Genomic DNA, 16,485 nt, shown 5'->3' with positions numbered 1-16,485 from the left:
ACATCAGTATATCAAGGTAGTGCAAGGGAAAAGCAAAAACAAAATGCAGAATATAGTGTTACAGAGAAAGCACAGCGCAGGCAGACAATAAGGTGCAAGGGTCATGACGACGTAGACGGTTAGGTCAAGAGTCCATCTTATCATACATCGGGTCCATTCAATAGTCTTATAACAGCAGAATAGAAGGTTCCTTGAGCCTGGTGGTACGTGCTTTCAGGCTTTTGTATCTTCTGCGCGAAGGGAGAGGGGAGAAGAGAGAATGTCCGGATGGGAGGGATCTTTGATTATAATGGCTGCTTTATTGAGGCAGTGAGGTGTAGACAGAGTCCCTGGAGGAGAGACTGGTTTTCGTGATGTGCCTAAATGTGTCCACAACTCTCTGCAGTCTCTTGCGGTCTCGGACAAAGCAGTTGCTCTGGATGCATCTGGATAAGATGCTTTCTATGGTGCATCTATATAAATTGGTGAGGGTCAACAGGGACATGCTGAAGTGCTTTAGCCTCCTGAAGTAGTAGAGGGACTGGTGCATTTTCTTGGCAGTGGCACCTACATGGTTGGACCAGGACAGCTGTTGTTTACTCCTAGGAACTTGAAGCCCTCAACCCTCTTGAACCTATCGACCTCAGTTCTTTTGATGTAAACAGGAACGTGTACTGCCCCTGCTTCCTGAATTTAATGACCAGCTCTTTTGTTTTGCTGACATTGAGGGTAAGGTTGTTGTCATGACACCATGTCACTAGGCTCTCTATTTCCTTCCTGTACTCTGATTCATCATTATTTGAGATTCGGCCCATTGCGGTGGTGTCATCTGCAAACTTGTAGATGGAGTTAGAGCAGAATCTAGCAACATAGTCATGAGTGTATAGGGAGTAGAAGGCTGTGATTGCAGCCTGTGGGGCACCAGTGTTGAGGATAATCACGGCAGAGGCTTTGCTGCCTACCCTTACTGCGGAGCTGTAGTCAATAAATGCTAGTTTGACATAGGTGTCTTTATTATCCAGATGCTTCAGAGATGAGTGTAGGGGCAGGGAGATGGCGTCCGCTATGGACCTGTTTCAGTGGTAGGCAAATTGCAGTGGGTCGAGCTTGTCTGGGAGGCTGGAGTTGATGTGTGCCGTGACCAGCCTCTCAAAGCACTTCACTATGGTGGATGTCAGAACCACCGGGCGAGAGTCGCTAAGGCAGTGGTTTTCAACCTTTATCATGCTGCGGCCCCCCAGAACATGTCCTTGTTATAAGGCGGACCCCCCAAAGCCCACAAAATCAAACAATCGATAATTCATGCATACAACACTTAAATTACTGCAGATAGGCCCTATTGAAATAGTGACTATTTCAATCACTGATCTGCGGTGTCTTTCAGTGTTCAATTCAATGTGAAGGTTGTGCCTGTTTTGCACTGCAGAGTTTGTCCAAACGTGGTGACATACGCATATGTCATCCTCAATATTCAGTCTTGATCTGTATTTAGTTTTCATGGCAGTGAGTGCAGAAAATGCTATTTCGCACAAGTAAGTGGTTGCAAAGGGTAACAGAACATTGACGGCTTTGCCGGACAGCAGTGGATACTCCTGGGAACATGCTGTCTAGAACGACAACAGTGACATTCGGTTGAACTGCAAGCACAAAGTCCTGTCAGATGACAGTTCAGCCAATTCTTCTTGTTCACATCCAGTTAAATCAGTAAGCATGCATTCAAATGGATTTCGAATCCAATCAAACATGCTCGTGTCATCGTCACCGAAATACTCATGGAAATAATGTGACAGCTGTTGAATATGGTTCAAAGTGGCGCTCGCAATGGCCTCTGTCTTAGTCTCGTTCGCTGTCAGAAAGTCAGCCAGCAACGGAAACATATCATAGACACCTTGCTTGCATCTTCCCTTCCAGATACGGAGTTTTTTCTGGAAGGCATTGATTTTGTCATACGTTTTCAGAACATTTGAGCCAGGTCCTTGAAATGATAGATTTAAGCTGTTCAAAATGTTGAAAATATCTGCAAGATAAGATAATCTGGCAACCCACGTCTCATCTGTCAAGAACTGTGCCAATGATCCGTTATGCTCATTTAGAAAAATGAGCAGTTCATCTCGCAATTCATATACACGCTGCACAACGCGGCCTCGTGACAACCATCTGACTTCTGTATGTAGCAACAAATGCTTATGCTCGGCTTCCATTTCACAGCATATGTTTCCAAACAAATGATGATTGAGCGGCCTGGCTTTGATAAAGTCAACGATTTTAATGCACGTGGCAAACACATCCACAAGATTTTCATCCATATCCTTTGTAGCCAAAGCCTCACGGTGAATCATGTAGTGGGTTGCTGTTACATGTGGAGCTACTTCTTTCACTCGTGCGACTAGACCCGACTTCCGCCCCGTCATTGCGGCAGCACCATCCGTGCATACTCCAATACACTGGGTCCACGCCAATGCCCATTGTACAAAAAAAGTGTCAAGCACACGGAAAAGTTCTTCACCGGTTGTACGCCCTGGGAGTGCCTTGCAAAACAAAAAGTCTTCCAAAGCCTCTCCTTCCCAGCAATATTGAACATAAACCAACAACTGCACAGCACTGGCAACATCAGTACTTTCATCGAGCTGAATCGCAAATCTGACTTGCTGAAGACATGCTATCAGCTGGCTCTGTATAGCTTCCGCCATATTGCCAATTCTTCTGCTTACTGTGTTATCAGATAGTGGAATGGCTTTCAGTTTTTGACTGGATTCTTTTCCCAGTACAACTTTGCACATATCTACTGCTGCAGGCTGTATAAGCTCTTCTCCAATTGTGTGAGGCTTTCTGGAACGTGCTATTCGTAATGCTACCAAATATGATGCGCAAAGAGCCTTCTCATTTACAGTGGCACAGGCTGTCATTTTGCCTTTTTGCTTGAGGTACAGCTCCTTCTGCCGCTCAAAATATTCCTTCGGCTTACTGGCAATATCTGGATGCACTGTTGTTAAATGGCGCTTCAACTTTGCTGGTTTCATTGCATCGTTGGAAGTGTTTGCAAACACACAACACAGAGAGGTTGGTCCGCATTTGTCCCCACTGGGATGAAGCCATGTGAAATGTATTCTGAATCGTACTTGCGTTGTTTTCTCTTTCGGTCACCCTTATCCCCTTCGTCATCAGAATCTTCCGGTTTCTGGTCAGCTTTTCTCTTCAGAAGTTTCTCCATACTCAGCAATACACGCTGGACAGTTTAATTACTATTACTGATAAACAAAATTATCAAACCTAATCTAAAATTTACACGCTTGCGCACTTTTCATTTAACAGTGACGTCACTGTGCCGTAAATGCATGGTAAGTACGCAATATTATTAAGGCACACCAACGACATCACTCAGTCTCGCTAACACTACAGTGCACAACAGAATAGTAGTGAGTAGTGAACACTACTGACTACTCTGACTACACAAATCGAATATTAAGCAGCAGCTTACCAGAAGGGAACACCATCTAAGTCTCTAAGATTGTCGCCTATAACAGATAGAACGGATATGGCCGATTTTCTGAATAGTGGAAAATTGGAGCAAGCAAGTAAGCTATGACTTTGTAACAGATCACTTTTCCGTTTTTTTCTTGGCTTGCTCGTGGACCCCCTGGCAATCCGCCACGGACCCCCAGGGGTCTGCGGACCACAGGTTGAGAGCCTCTGCGCTAAGGCACGTTACCTTGTTTTTCTTTGGTAGGAGGATGATAGTGGTCTTCTTAAAGCAGGTGGGATTGAAGTATGGAGCGGTTAAAAATGTCTGCAAGTACCCCTGCCAGTTGATCTACACAGGATCTAAGGACACGGCCATGGACACCATCTGGGCCAGATGCTTTCCATGGGTTTACTCTCCGGAAGACTGATCTTACGTTTACAACAGTGGCTGTGAGTACAAGTGCTTTGGAGGCTGTCAGGGTGGGTGGTGACATTTCATTTCCCTTCCGTTCAAAACGTGCATAGAATGAGTTAAGCTCATCGGGAAGAGATGCGCTGCTGTCGGCGATGCTGCCTGACTTCATTTCTAGACTGCTATAGCATGTAAGCCCTGCCACAACTGACGGTTGGTCTGGGATTCGATTTTGAACTGGTATTGTCTCTTGGCATCTCTGATTTATGAAGGTCATAGCTTGATTTCACGTGTAGGTCAGGGTCACCCAATTTGAATGCCGCAGACTTGGACTTCAGCAGGGAGTGGATCTTCTGGTTCATCCATGGTTTCTGGTCTGGGAACAGCTGGATTGACCTCTTTGGCATATAGTCTTCAACATACTTGTTGATAAAGAACTTGACGGTGGTGACATACTCTTCTAGGCTGGCTGCTGAGTCTTTAAATATGGACCAGTCTACCAACTCAAAGCAATCAAGCTCATCTATTTCCTCAGGCCAGCACTGAGTGACTTTCTGTACTGGATCCTTTCCATTTCAGTTTCTGTTTGTACACAGGGAGAAGGAGCACAGCCTGGTGGTCTGATTTACCAAAGTGAGGGTGGGGGATAGCTCGGTAGGCATCTTTGACAGTTGTATAGCAATGGTCAAGGATATTTGGGCCCCTGGTGGGACAGAAGATGTGCTGGTAGTATTTTGGTAACACACTCTTGAGGTTGGCCTGGTTGAAGTCACAGTCTGTACAAAACTGATACCTCATCTGTACAAAACTGAACCCAAGCTCAATTAGACAAGAACATGATCAGTGGATGCAAATTATTATTCCATATACACAGACAACGAGTTCCCTGTTCGCAATACTTAACTCACATCCTTCACTGCTATATTCATTACACCTACTGGACAAACTGTACACCTCTGTCTCCATATGAAGTGAACTGCATACCTTGTTTCAAATAATGCCCATTTTTTGCAAGTCATTGCTCACTCTGCATGTTCATTCTACATGTGAAAGGTTTGTCTTGTGCTCACTCTGCTGAATGCTTGGTCTGTACCAAGTTTGATCTATGTAATACACAGTCCTTGCAATTATCATTACAGTGACAGCTTTGACCCTACAGTACTTTATTGTTGCAGAGCTTCGACTTTACACTGCTTTTGTCTCACAGATGCTGCTTGACAGATTCCTCCAGCAGATTGTTTGTTGTTGTTTATTAACTTTCCCTTACAGTACACTTTCTGCACTTTGTGTGGGTCTAAACATGCACTGGTCTCTATATTCTTTATCTGTGTAGACCTTGGTCCATTAAATTCTTGGTCGTACAACATAGAAACAGACTGTTCAGCCCAACTGATCCATGCCGACCAAGATTCCCATCTAAGCAAGTCCCATTTGCCCGTGTTTGGCCCATATCCCTCTAAACCTTTCCTATCCATGTACCTGTCCAAATACCTCTTAAATGTTGATAATGCACCTGCCTCAGCTACTTCCTCTGGCAGGTCATTCCATATACTGACCAGTCTTTGGGTGAAAAAATTGCCCCTCAGGATCCTACTAAATCTCTCCCCTCTCACCTTAAACCTATGCCCTCTAGTTCTGGATTACCCAACCCCACGAAAAAGACTGTGCGCATTCACTTTATCTATGCTCCTCATAATTTTATACACCTCCATAAGATCACCACTCATTCTCCTATGCTCCAATGAAAAAAGTCTCACATCGTCCATTCTGTCAGGAGTACATAAAGGGGTCGACAAGGGCTGTGAGTCCAAGATCAATTGCTTTGAGAGGGAGGTCCTTGCAATACTTGTCATCTACAGTCTGTGCAAGCTCAGCCTTTGAATGCCAAGTTCTGATGGCACTTGTTCTTCACAGTGCTCGCGCTGTTCATGCAAGGCTTGGTCTGTACAACCCTTGGCTTGCACGATCTCAGGTCACACAATTACCCATGTTGCATGGCTTTCCCTGCTCCAGCTTTGCCTGTACTCAGTGCCCTCCAGTCGTGCTTGTTTCTTCCTGCCTGGTACTCAGACCATGGGCGAGGGATTGCTCTGGTTCCCAGCATGGCCAAGTGTCGGTGGAGTTGACCAGCTCCCTCAGCTTGGTGGACACCTGGCAAACTCTCCATCCTGACTCCAACACCTCACCTGGACATCTGCAGGAGGATGTTCTCAAACTGACCGTTTGTACGTTTTCTAGGTGTACATCGGCTGCGTCTTGGTGGCCTCCATACAGCCAGTGCCATAATCAAACCACCACCTGACGGAGCTCATCCCACTGTGCATGTGGGTGGGGTCTGTGCACCGGCTCTTTAACAAGCGGCTGCTGGAGGATGAGCCATTCCAGGATTCATTGAAAGCATCCTGACTGCTTGTATCACGGTCTGGTACAGCAATTCAAATGCACAGGAACATAAGAAGCTGCAAGGAGTAGTGGACTCAGCCCAATATATCACTGGCACATCCCTCCCCACCATCGGTAGTATCTACAGGAGGTGCTGCCTCAGGAAGGCAACATCCATCATCAAAGATACCCACCATCCGGGCCGTGCCATCTTCTCACAGGAGGTACAGAAGCCTGAAGTCCCACACCACCAGGTTCAGGAACAGCTACTTCCCTTCAACCATTGGTTCTTGAACCAAACAGCACAACCCTAATCACTACCTCAGTGTAGCAACACTATGACCACTTTGCACTAAAATGGACTTTGTGGGCTTTTTTTGTTCTTTCTTGTAAAAATTGTCACAAGATCACATCACAAGATCACAAGACAAAGGAGCAGAAGTAGGCCATTCAGCCCATCGAATCTGCTCCGCTACCTCACCATGAGCTAACTATTCCCATCCAGCCCCAGTTTCAGGCCTTTTCCCCATATCCCTTGATACCTTGACTAATTAGATACTTATCAATCTCCTCCTTAAACACCCCCAGTGATCGGGCCTCCACAACCGTATGTGGCAACGAATTCCACAAATCCACAACTCTATGGCTAAAGAAATTTCTTCTCATTTCTGTTCTAAATGGGTACCCTCTAATTCTAAGACTGTGCCCTCTAGTCCTAGACTCACCCACCAAGGGACACAGTTTAGCCACATCTACTCTGTCCAGTCCTTTCAACATTCGAAATGCTTCCATGAGGTCCCCTCTCATTCTTCTTTCTTTCTTTTTCAATCTTTTTATTAGTTTTCAAATTAATGCAGATTGATATATAGCATCAATGTTTATACATGTAATACAAAGAGATCAGGATAACAATCATAGCATAGATAATCATAAAGAAGAATAAAATATTAAAAAAATCTGTAGATCCAATGATCTATTAGTAAATGAATATAACATAAAAGAAAGGAAAAAGAGATTTATTATATAAATTATAAAAAATAAAATAAACCCAAATCAATAAGAAAAATTAAAAACTATATAAACTAAACTAAACAGAAAAATCTCAAAGAAAAAACAAACAACAAAAAAAAGAAAAAAAAAGACTGGGCTAAAACTTCTCAATAGAAACAGAGCAATATTATGTTGTCAACTCCGTTCCTCTAAGTTGGAAAGTTATTGAAAGGGGATCTATATCATGTGAAAATATTGAATAAATGGACTCCAAATATCTTCAAATTTAAGCGAAAGATCAACAGCACCACTCCTAATTTTTTCCAAGTTTAAATATGATATAGTTTGAGAAAACCATTGAAAACTAGTAGGGGATATTGGATCCTTCTTTTTGAGTAAAATGGATCGTTTGGCCATTAATGTAACAAAAACAATCATACGGTTAGCGGGAGCAGATAAGTGGCCAGACTCTATCCTTGGTAATCCAAAAATTGCAGTGATAGGGTGAGGTTGTAAATCAATCTTCAATACGTTTGAAATAATGTTAAAAATGTCTTTCCAATATTTTTCCAGAAGAGGACAGGACCAAAACATATGTGTCAAAGAAGCCACATTCGATTTACATCTATCACATTTATATGATTATAGAAACGAGCTAACTTATCTTTGGACATATGGGTCCTGTGGACTACCTTAAACTGTATCAAAGAATGTCTAGCTCACATTGAAGGTGTATTAACTAAATGAAGAATTTTCTTCCAAGTCTCTGTAGGTAAAGATATCTGGAGTTCACTTTCCCATTCATTCTTAATTTTGTCCAATGATTCTGGATGTATTTTCATAATTAAATCATAGATTATTGCTATCAAGCCCTTCTGATAAGGATTAAGACCTAAAATCTTTTCCGTAGTTTCAATTTTGTAAGGTGTCAGAAAAGAGGGTATAGTAGCTTTTAAAAAATTTCTAATCTGCAAATATTGAAAAAAGTGTGATCTAGGCAAATTGTATTTGTTAGACAATTGTTCAAAAAATGAAAAACAGTTATCAATGAATAGATCCCGAAAACATACTATTCCCTTCCTTTTCCATATGGAAAAAGCTGAGTCAACTCTGGATGGATGAAAGAAATAATTAGATTGAATGGAACTTGACAAGTTAAATTTATTCAGTCCAAAAAATTTATGAAATTGAAACCATATTCGTATTGTATGTTGAACAATTTGGTTAGTCATATGTTTACTTAATTTGGTAAGTGCAAAAGGGAGTGAAGCTCCTAAAACAGAAACCAATGAAAATTCAAGTACTGATTTGTGCTCAAGGTGTACCCATTTGGGGCATTGAATTACATCTAAATCTTGTATCCAAAAAATTAAATATCTGATATTAATTGCCTAATAATATAAGCTAAAGTTAGGCAAGGCCATACCACCATCCTTTTTCAGTTTTTGTAAATATTTCTTACTTAGCCTTGGGTTTTTATTCTGCCAAATATACGAAAGAATTTTAGAATCAACTGTGTCAAAAAAAGATTTCGGGACAAAAGTTGGAATCGCTTAAAATAAATATAAAAATTTTGGTAAAGCATTCATCTTAATCGCATTAATTCGGCCTACCAATGATAAAGAAAGTAGAGACCACTTAGTAAATAATTGCTTAACATGGTCAATTAAAGGCAATAGATTAGCTTTAAATAAATCCTTATGTTTCTTGGTAATTTAACATATAAATACATAAAATAGTTACCAAACTAAAAGGTAATTGGCTATAGATTAGGGTTTGCATATTCAATGGAAGAAGTTCACTCTTATTATGGTGAGGTTGTATAAGACATTGGTGAGGCCAAATTTGGAGTATTGCATGCAGTTCTGGTCACCTAACTATAGGAAGGATACCAGTAAGATTGAAAGAGTGTAGAGGAGATTTATTAGAATGTTGCTGGGTCTTCAGGAGTTGAGTTACAGGGAAAGATTGAACAGGTTAGGACTTTATTCCTTGGAGCGCAGAAGAATGTGGGGAGATTTGATAGAGGTTTACAAAATTATGAGGGGTATAGACAGAGTTAATGCGAATAGGCTCTTTCCACCTAGATTAGGAGAGATAAGTATGAGAGGACATGGCTTTAGTGTGAAAGGGGAAAGGTTTAGGGGGAACTTCTTCACTCAAAGAGTGGTGGGAGTATGGAACGGGCTGCCATCTGATGTAGTAAATGCGGGCTCACTCTTGAGTTTTAAGAATAAATTGGATAGATACATGGATGGGAGTGGTCTGGAGGGTTATGGACTGGGTGCAGGTAAATGGGACTAGCGGGATAACGTTTCGGCACAGACTAGAAGGGCCAAATGGCCTGTTTTTCTGTGCTGTAGTGGTCTATGGTTCTATGGTTCTAAGATTTAATCTATAGCCAGAAAAAACACTAAACTGATCTAGTAGTAGTAGTACTGCGGGGATAGAGTCGTCCAGATTAGAAATATAAAGTAACAGGTCATCTGCGTAGAGAGATATCTTATGAATCTTCTGTCCGCGAGTAATGCCACATACATTTGAAGAGTCCTGGAGTACAAAAGCTATATCAAATAATGAAGGGCTTAATGGGCAACCCTGTCTAGTACCTCAAAAAAGTCTAAACAAAGGAGATCTTTGATTATTAGTAAGGTTTGAAGCCATAGGTGTATAATAAAGCATTTTAATCGCAGATATAAATTTAGGGCTAAAATTAAATTTTTGAAGTGTAGTGAATAGACATTCCATTTGACTCTGTCAAAAGCCTTTTTAGCATCTAGTGAAACAACACATTCTGGGATTTGGGATGAAGGGGTATATACAATATTCATTAATCTCCTAATATTAAAATGTAAATAACAATTCTGAATAAATCTTGTCTGGTCTTCAGAGATAATTTGTGGGAGAACCTTTTCCAGTCTAAAGGCCAATATTTTGGAAAATAATTTTGAATCTACATTTAATAAAGAAATAGGTCTATAAGATGCACAATCAGTGGGATCTTTATGCTTTTCATGAATTAAAGAAATAGTTGCTTCATAGAAAGATTGTGGTAGTTTACCCACTGATAGGGCATCTTTAAAAATTTTGGCTAACCAGGGAACAAGAATATCAGAAAAGGATTTAAAAAATTCAGCTGTATATCTGTCAGGGCTGGGTGCTTTACCCGAATTCATTGAAAATATTACTTTCTTTATTTCTTCCTCCGAAATGGGAGCATCTAATGTAGAACATTCATTTAAAGATAGTTGGGGAATCTTCAGATCTCTTAAAAATTCATACATTAATTTAGGATCCTCAGGAGATTCTGACTGGTATAAAGAAGAATAAAATTCTTGAAAGGATTTGTTGATTTGAACATGATCTATTGTGTAGGTACCATCTGGTTTATGAATTTTATTAATCTGATGTTTAGATAAAGTAGCTTTCAATTGGTTGGCCAATAATTTACCGGATTTGTCACCATGTATATAAAATTGACTTTTGTTTTTAAGTAGTAGATTTTCAATTGAAGATGTTAATAATGAACTATTTTGTAATTGGAGTTCTGTTCCCTTTTTAAAAAGCTCCAGATTGGGAGTATCAAAATATTTTTTACGATTTCTTTAATCTTGTCAGCCAATATACGCATTTCGTTATTAGTTCGTTTTTTCAAACCAGCGGAATATGAAATAATTTGACCACGGATGTATGCTTTAAAAGTATCCGATATTATCCCACTGGAAATTTCTTCAGTAAAATTAATTAAAAAGAAAAATGAAATCTGTTCTTTAATAAATTGGACAAAATCTGAGTCTTGTAATAGAGAAGGGTTAAATCGCCATTGTCTGACATCAAAGGATACATCTGGTAATTTAATTGATAAAGTCAATGGTGCATAATCAGAGATGGCAATTGCATTGTAGTTACAGTCCATAGTAAGTGGAGCTAGTCTAGCATCAATAAAAAAAATCAATCCTCGAGTAGTTATGGTAAACATGAGAAAAGAATGAAAATTCTTTATCATATGGGTGTAGAAATCTCCAAACTTCTAAAATTCCAGATTCAACTAAAAAAGAATTAATAAAGACAGCAGATTTGTTTGGAAGTGCAGGATTTGACGCAGATCTATCCATCGAAGGGTTTAAACAGCTGTTAAAATCTCCACCCATAATCACAGTGTATTCATTTAAATTAGGAAATAATGCAAGCAAATGTTTAAAAAATTCAGGGTGATCTACATTGGGTGCATAAACATTAACCATAACAGCTTTTTTATTATGAAGTAGACCAGTAATTAATAAAAATCTACCATTTGGGTCTGATATTGTCTCATGATGGACAAACGAAATTGAGGAGTCTATAAAAATAGAAACTCCTTTCACCTTTGCTTGTGAATTTGAATGGAACTGTTGACCCCTCCAAAATCTAAAAAAACATTGATTATCTTTCTTCCTGATGTGAGTCTCCTGAATGAAAATAATCTGAGCATTACATCTATGAAAAACTTTAAAAAATCTTCTTGCATTTAAGCATATTATTTAAGCCGTTAACATTCCATGAAATAAAATTAATAGTCTTATCCATTTTAACAGATTAAAAAACATATGGTATGTAAAGGGTTAGTCTTGGTATATCCGAGTCTTACCAACAGGAAGAAGTAAAAAAAATATTCAAAGAGGAAATGGATGTGATGATAATTTAGAAAAATTTGTAGTTTAGCCCAGAAAAAAAACTAGAAACAACCCCACCCCCCTCCCCCAACAGCCCGAAAACTGGCCAATAGGCAGCCAGAAAGCTACCCTCTAATTGAACTAACCCCTGTTCTATTGGTGGCAGTAGTCCAAATTGAAAAAATGTATAAAACACCCATGTTTTGTCTAAAAATGAACAACATAATCCAAACAGAGATATCGAACTAACAACATAGTTGTGAGATTGAAACAGAGCCAAAGGGCGTTAACAGCCGACAATTAAAAAATACAGTTTAATAATTATTTTGAAAAGAAAGCAAACGATCAGTCATTTTGTTAAATTCTTAATTATTATTAAAACAAAACATTAAAAATATTAAAAGAAGAAAAAAGAAAGGTTTAAAACTAAAAATTAATTGGATAATAAAGCAAGTAGGTAGTAAATCAAAGGAAAAACACTGTGTCTCTTCTGCATTTCTTAGCTTCTAAAATTAAAAGCTAATTCAAAAGAAATTCCTTGGCTTCTTGGATGGATTTAAACCATTTGCGAGATTTATCAGGTAATGAAATTCTCAACCTTGCTGGGAATAATAATTCAGGATGATAATTGCTTTGATAGAGATGAGCCATAATTGGTTTGTAGGTCAGCCTTTCTTTCATAACTTCTGGGGTATAATCTTCAACTATTTGAATCATTCCACGTCTACGAGCGGTACGAATCAGGAGCTCCTTGACGCTGACATAATGGAATCTCAGTATTACTGGCCGAGGTTTTTGATCCGGAGCAGGTTTAGATCTTAATGCTCTGTGAACCCTATCCAGAATGGGCTGAACAGGGAACATTTTGGAACCAAACACATCGACCAAAAGATTATAAAAGAATTCCGTAGGGTTACCAGTCTCGGTGTTCTCTGGAAAACGGATGATCCTTAAATTTTTCCTCCTGCTGCGTCCTCCAGGTCGATGATCCTCTGTTGTTGCTTTTCCAGGTTTTGCTTGGTCGTAATTAAGGCTTTTTCAAGTGAATGGAGTTTGGCATCTCTCTCTTTACCAGCTTGGTCGAGTTCAGCAATTAATTGCATTTGTTTGGCATTCTCCTGGATAAGAGTATTTTGTTTGTCTTCAAAGTCTTTTAAAATAGACTTCAATTTGGCAAAGCTCCGATTGAACTTTCTATCCAGATTAGAAATAGCTTCCAAAGTAGGTTGGTCTCCAGTACCTTTACCATTAGCAGAAGCTTTAGATCTGGTGGTCATTTTAACAGTTAAAAATCAAGATTAAACTTGTGCCCATATTGTAAAAGACTTATTAAAGGGTGGTAAATAATAGATTGAAAAGTGCCTGGACCAAAGCCAAGTTAGGACTTAGTCCATCAAGCGCCACCAACAGCCTCTCCCATTCTTCTGTACTCCAGTGAGTACAGTCCAAGAGCCGACAAATGCTCATTGTATGTTAGCCCTTTCATTCTGGGAATCATCCTCATAAATCTTTCCTGAACCCTCTCCAACATCAGTACGTCCTTCCTAAGATAAGGGGCCCAAAACTGCACACAGTATTCCAAATGAGGTGTCACCATTGCCTCATAGAGCCTCATCAACACTTCCTTACTTTTATACGTTATAGCTCTTGAAATGAATGCCAACATAGCATTCGCTTTTCTTACCACCGATCCAACCTGGTGGTTAACCTTTAGGGTATCCTGCACGAGGACCCCCAAGTCCCTTTACACTTCTGTACTTTGAATTTTCTCCCCATCTAGATAATAATCTGCTGGCTTATTTCTTCTTCCAGAGTGTACAACTGCACATTTCTCAACATTGAATCTCATCTGCCATTTCTTTGCCCATGCTCCTAAACTACCTAAGTCTCTCTGCAACCTTTCTGTTTCTTCAATACTCCCTACTTGTTGTGACCTTGCACCTTATTGCACTGCACTTTCTCTGTAGCTGTGACACTTTACTCTGTACTGTTATTTTTTTTACCTGTACTACATCAATGCACTCTGTACTAACTTGATGTAACTGCACTGTGTAATGAATTGACCTGTAAGATCGGTTTGTAAGACAAGTGACAATAATAAACCAATACCAATACCAAATACTCCACCCCCTATCTTGGTGTCATCAGCAAACTTAGCCACAAAACCATTTGCACCATAATCTAAATCATCAATATACAGTGTAAAAAGAAATGGCCCCAACACCGACCCCTGTGGAACACCACTGATAACCGGCAGCCAACCAGAACAGGATCCCTTTATTCCCACCCTTTGCTTTCTGCCTATCAGCCAATGCTCCACCCATTCTAATATCCTTCCTGTAATTCCATGAGCTCTCATCTTATTAATCAGCCTCTTGTGTGGCACCTTGTCGAAGGCCTTTTGGAAGTATAAATACACAGCATCCTCAGCCTCTCCCTTATCCACCCTACCTGAGATTTCCTCAAAAAACTCCAATAGGTTGGTCAGGCAGGAGCTTCCCTTCATGAAACCATGCTGGCTTGGACCTATCTTGTCATGCACCTCTAAGTATTCCATAACCTCGTCCTTGAGGATTGACTCCACTAATTTTCCAACCACCGATGTCAGACTAATAGGTCTGTTATTTCCCTTATGCTGCCTCCCACCTTTCTTATACAGCAGAACTACATTTGCGACCCTCCAGTCCTCCGGAACCATGCTGGAGTCTATTGATGCCTGGAAAATTATCACCAATGCCTCCGCAATCTCTAAAGCCACTTCCTTCAGAGCCTGAGGGTGCACTTCATCTGGTCCGGGAGACTTATCTGTTCTTAGTCCATTTAGCTTCCCAAGCACCTTCTCTCTAGTAATCTTGACTGAACTCAGTTCTATCCCCTGACACCCCTGACTATCAGGTATATTGCTGATGTCCTCCACAGCGAAGACTGATGCCAAATACTCATATAGTTCCTCTGCCATCTCTTTGTTATCCATTATAATCTCTCCCACACCGTTTTCAATTGGTCCTATATCTACCCTTGTCTCTCTTTTACTCTTCATATATTTAAAAAATCCTTTTGAATGTTATCTGCCAACTTCCTTTCATAATTCATCTTTTCTTTCCTAATGACCTTCTTAGTTTCTTTCTGTAAGTTTTTAAAAGTTTCCCAGTCTTCTATTTTCCCACTAATTCTTGCTTCCTTGTCTGCCCTCCCTTTTGCTTTTATTTTAGCCTTAACCTCTCTCATTATCCACATTTGTGCCATTTTTCCATTCATAACCTTTTTTCTTGGAATATATCTATCCTGAATTTTCCTTATTTCTTGTAGGAATTCCACCCATTTCTGCTCTGCCGTCCCTCCAACTAGCTTACTTTTCCAATCAATTTGGGCCAGCTCCTCTCTCATACCACTGTAATTTCCTTTGTTCCACTGAAATATTGATGCACCTGCTATCAGCTTCTCCTTCTCAAATTTGAAACTGAACTCAATCATATTGTGATCGCTACTTCCTAATGGTTCCTTTACCTTTAGTTTCCTAATCACCTCCAGTTCGTTACACAGCACCCAATCCAAAACAGCCGATCCCCTGGTGGGCTCATCAACAAGTTGCTCCAAAAAGCCATCCCGTAGACATTCCACAAGCTCTATCTCCTGAGATCCACTACCTTCCTGGCTTTCCCAATCCACCTAATGTTAAAATCCCCCATAATTATCTTGACATTATCTCTCTGACATGCTTTTTCTATTTTCAGCTGTAATTTGTAGTCCACATCCTGGCTGCTATTAGGGGGCCTATATATAACTGCTATTAGTGTCCTTTTACCCTTGCTATTTCTTAACTCAACCCATAAGGATTCTACTTCTTCTGATCCTATGTCCCTTCTTTCTATTGATTTTATATCATTACTAACCATCAGGGTCACACCACCCCCTCTGCCTACCTGCCTATCTTTCCTATACACTGTATACCCCTGGACATTCAGTTCCCAATCACATCCATCACTAAGCCATGACTTGGTGATTGCCACAATGTCATATTTTTTAATCTGTAGCTGTACTACTAGGTCATCCACTTTATTTCTAATGCTATGTGCTTTTAAATACAGTACATTTAGACCAGTTACTGCTACCGATTTCTCTGTATTTCTATTGCTCAGCAAATTATCCTGTCCTTTCACCTTCCTGTCCCTCTTACCTTCTTTGCTGCACACTGCCTTGGACTTGTTTCTATATACCTCTTCCTCTATCCTAACATCCTGGTTTCCTTCCCCCTGCCAAATTAGTTTAAACCCTCCCTAACAGCTATATTAAACATTCTCGCCAGGATATTGGTCCCCTTGGAGTTCAGGTATAACCCATCCTTTTTGAATAGGTCATACCTCCCCCAAAATAGGTCCCAATGATCCAAGAATTTGAAGCCCTGCCCCCTGCACCAGTTACTCAGCCACGCATTCATCTGCCTGATCCTGCTATTCTTACCTTCATTAGCACATGGCACAGGCAGTAATCCTGAGATTACTACCCTGGAGGTCCTGCTTCTCAACCTTCTTCCTAACTCCCTGTAAGCTTCCTTCAGGACGTCCTCTCTTTTTCTATCTATGTCATTGATACCAACATGTACCAAGA

This window comes from Pristis pectinata, chromosome 1 (assembly GCF_009764475.1).
Source record: "Pristis pectinata isolate sPriPec2 chromosome 1, sPriPec2.1.pri, whole genome shotgun sequence".
NCBI lineage: Eukaryota > Metazoa > Chordata > Chondrichthyes > Rhinopristiformes > Pristidae > Pristis > Pristis pectinata.
The sequence above is the reverse complement of the archived record's forward strand: the minus strand, read 5'-3'. Positions refer to the sequence as shown.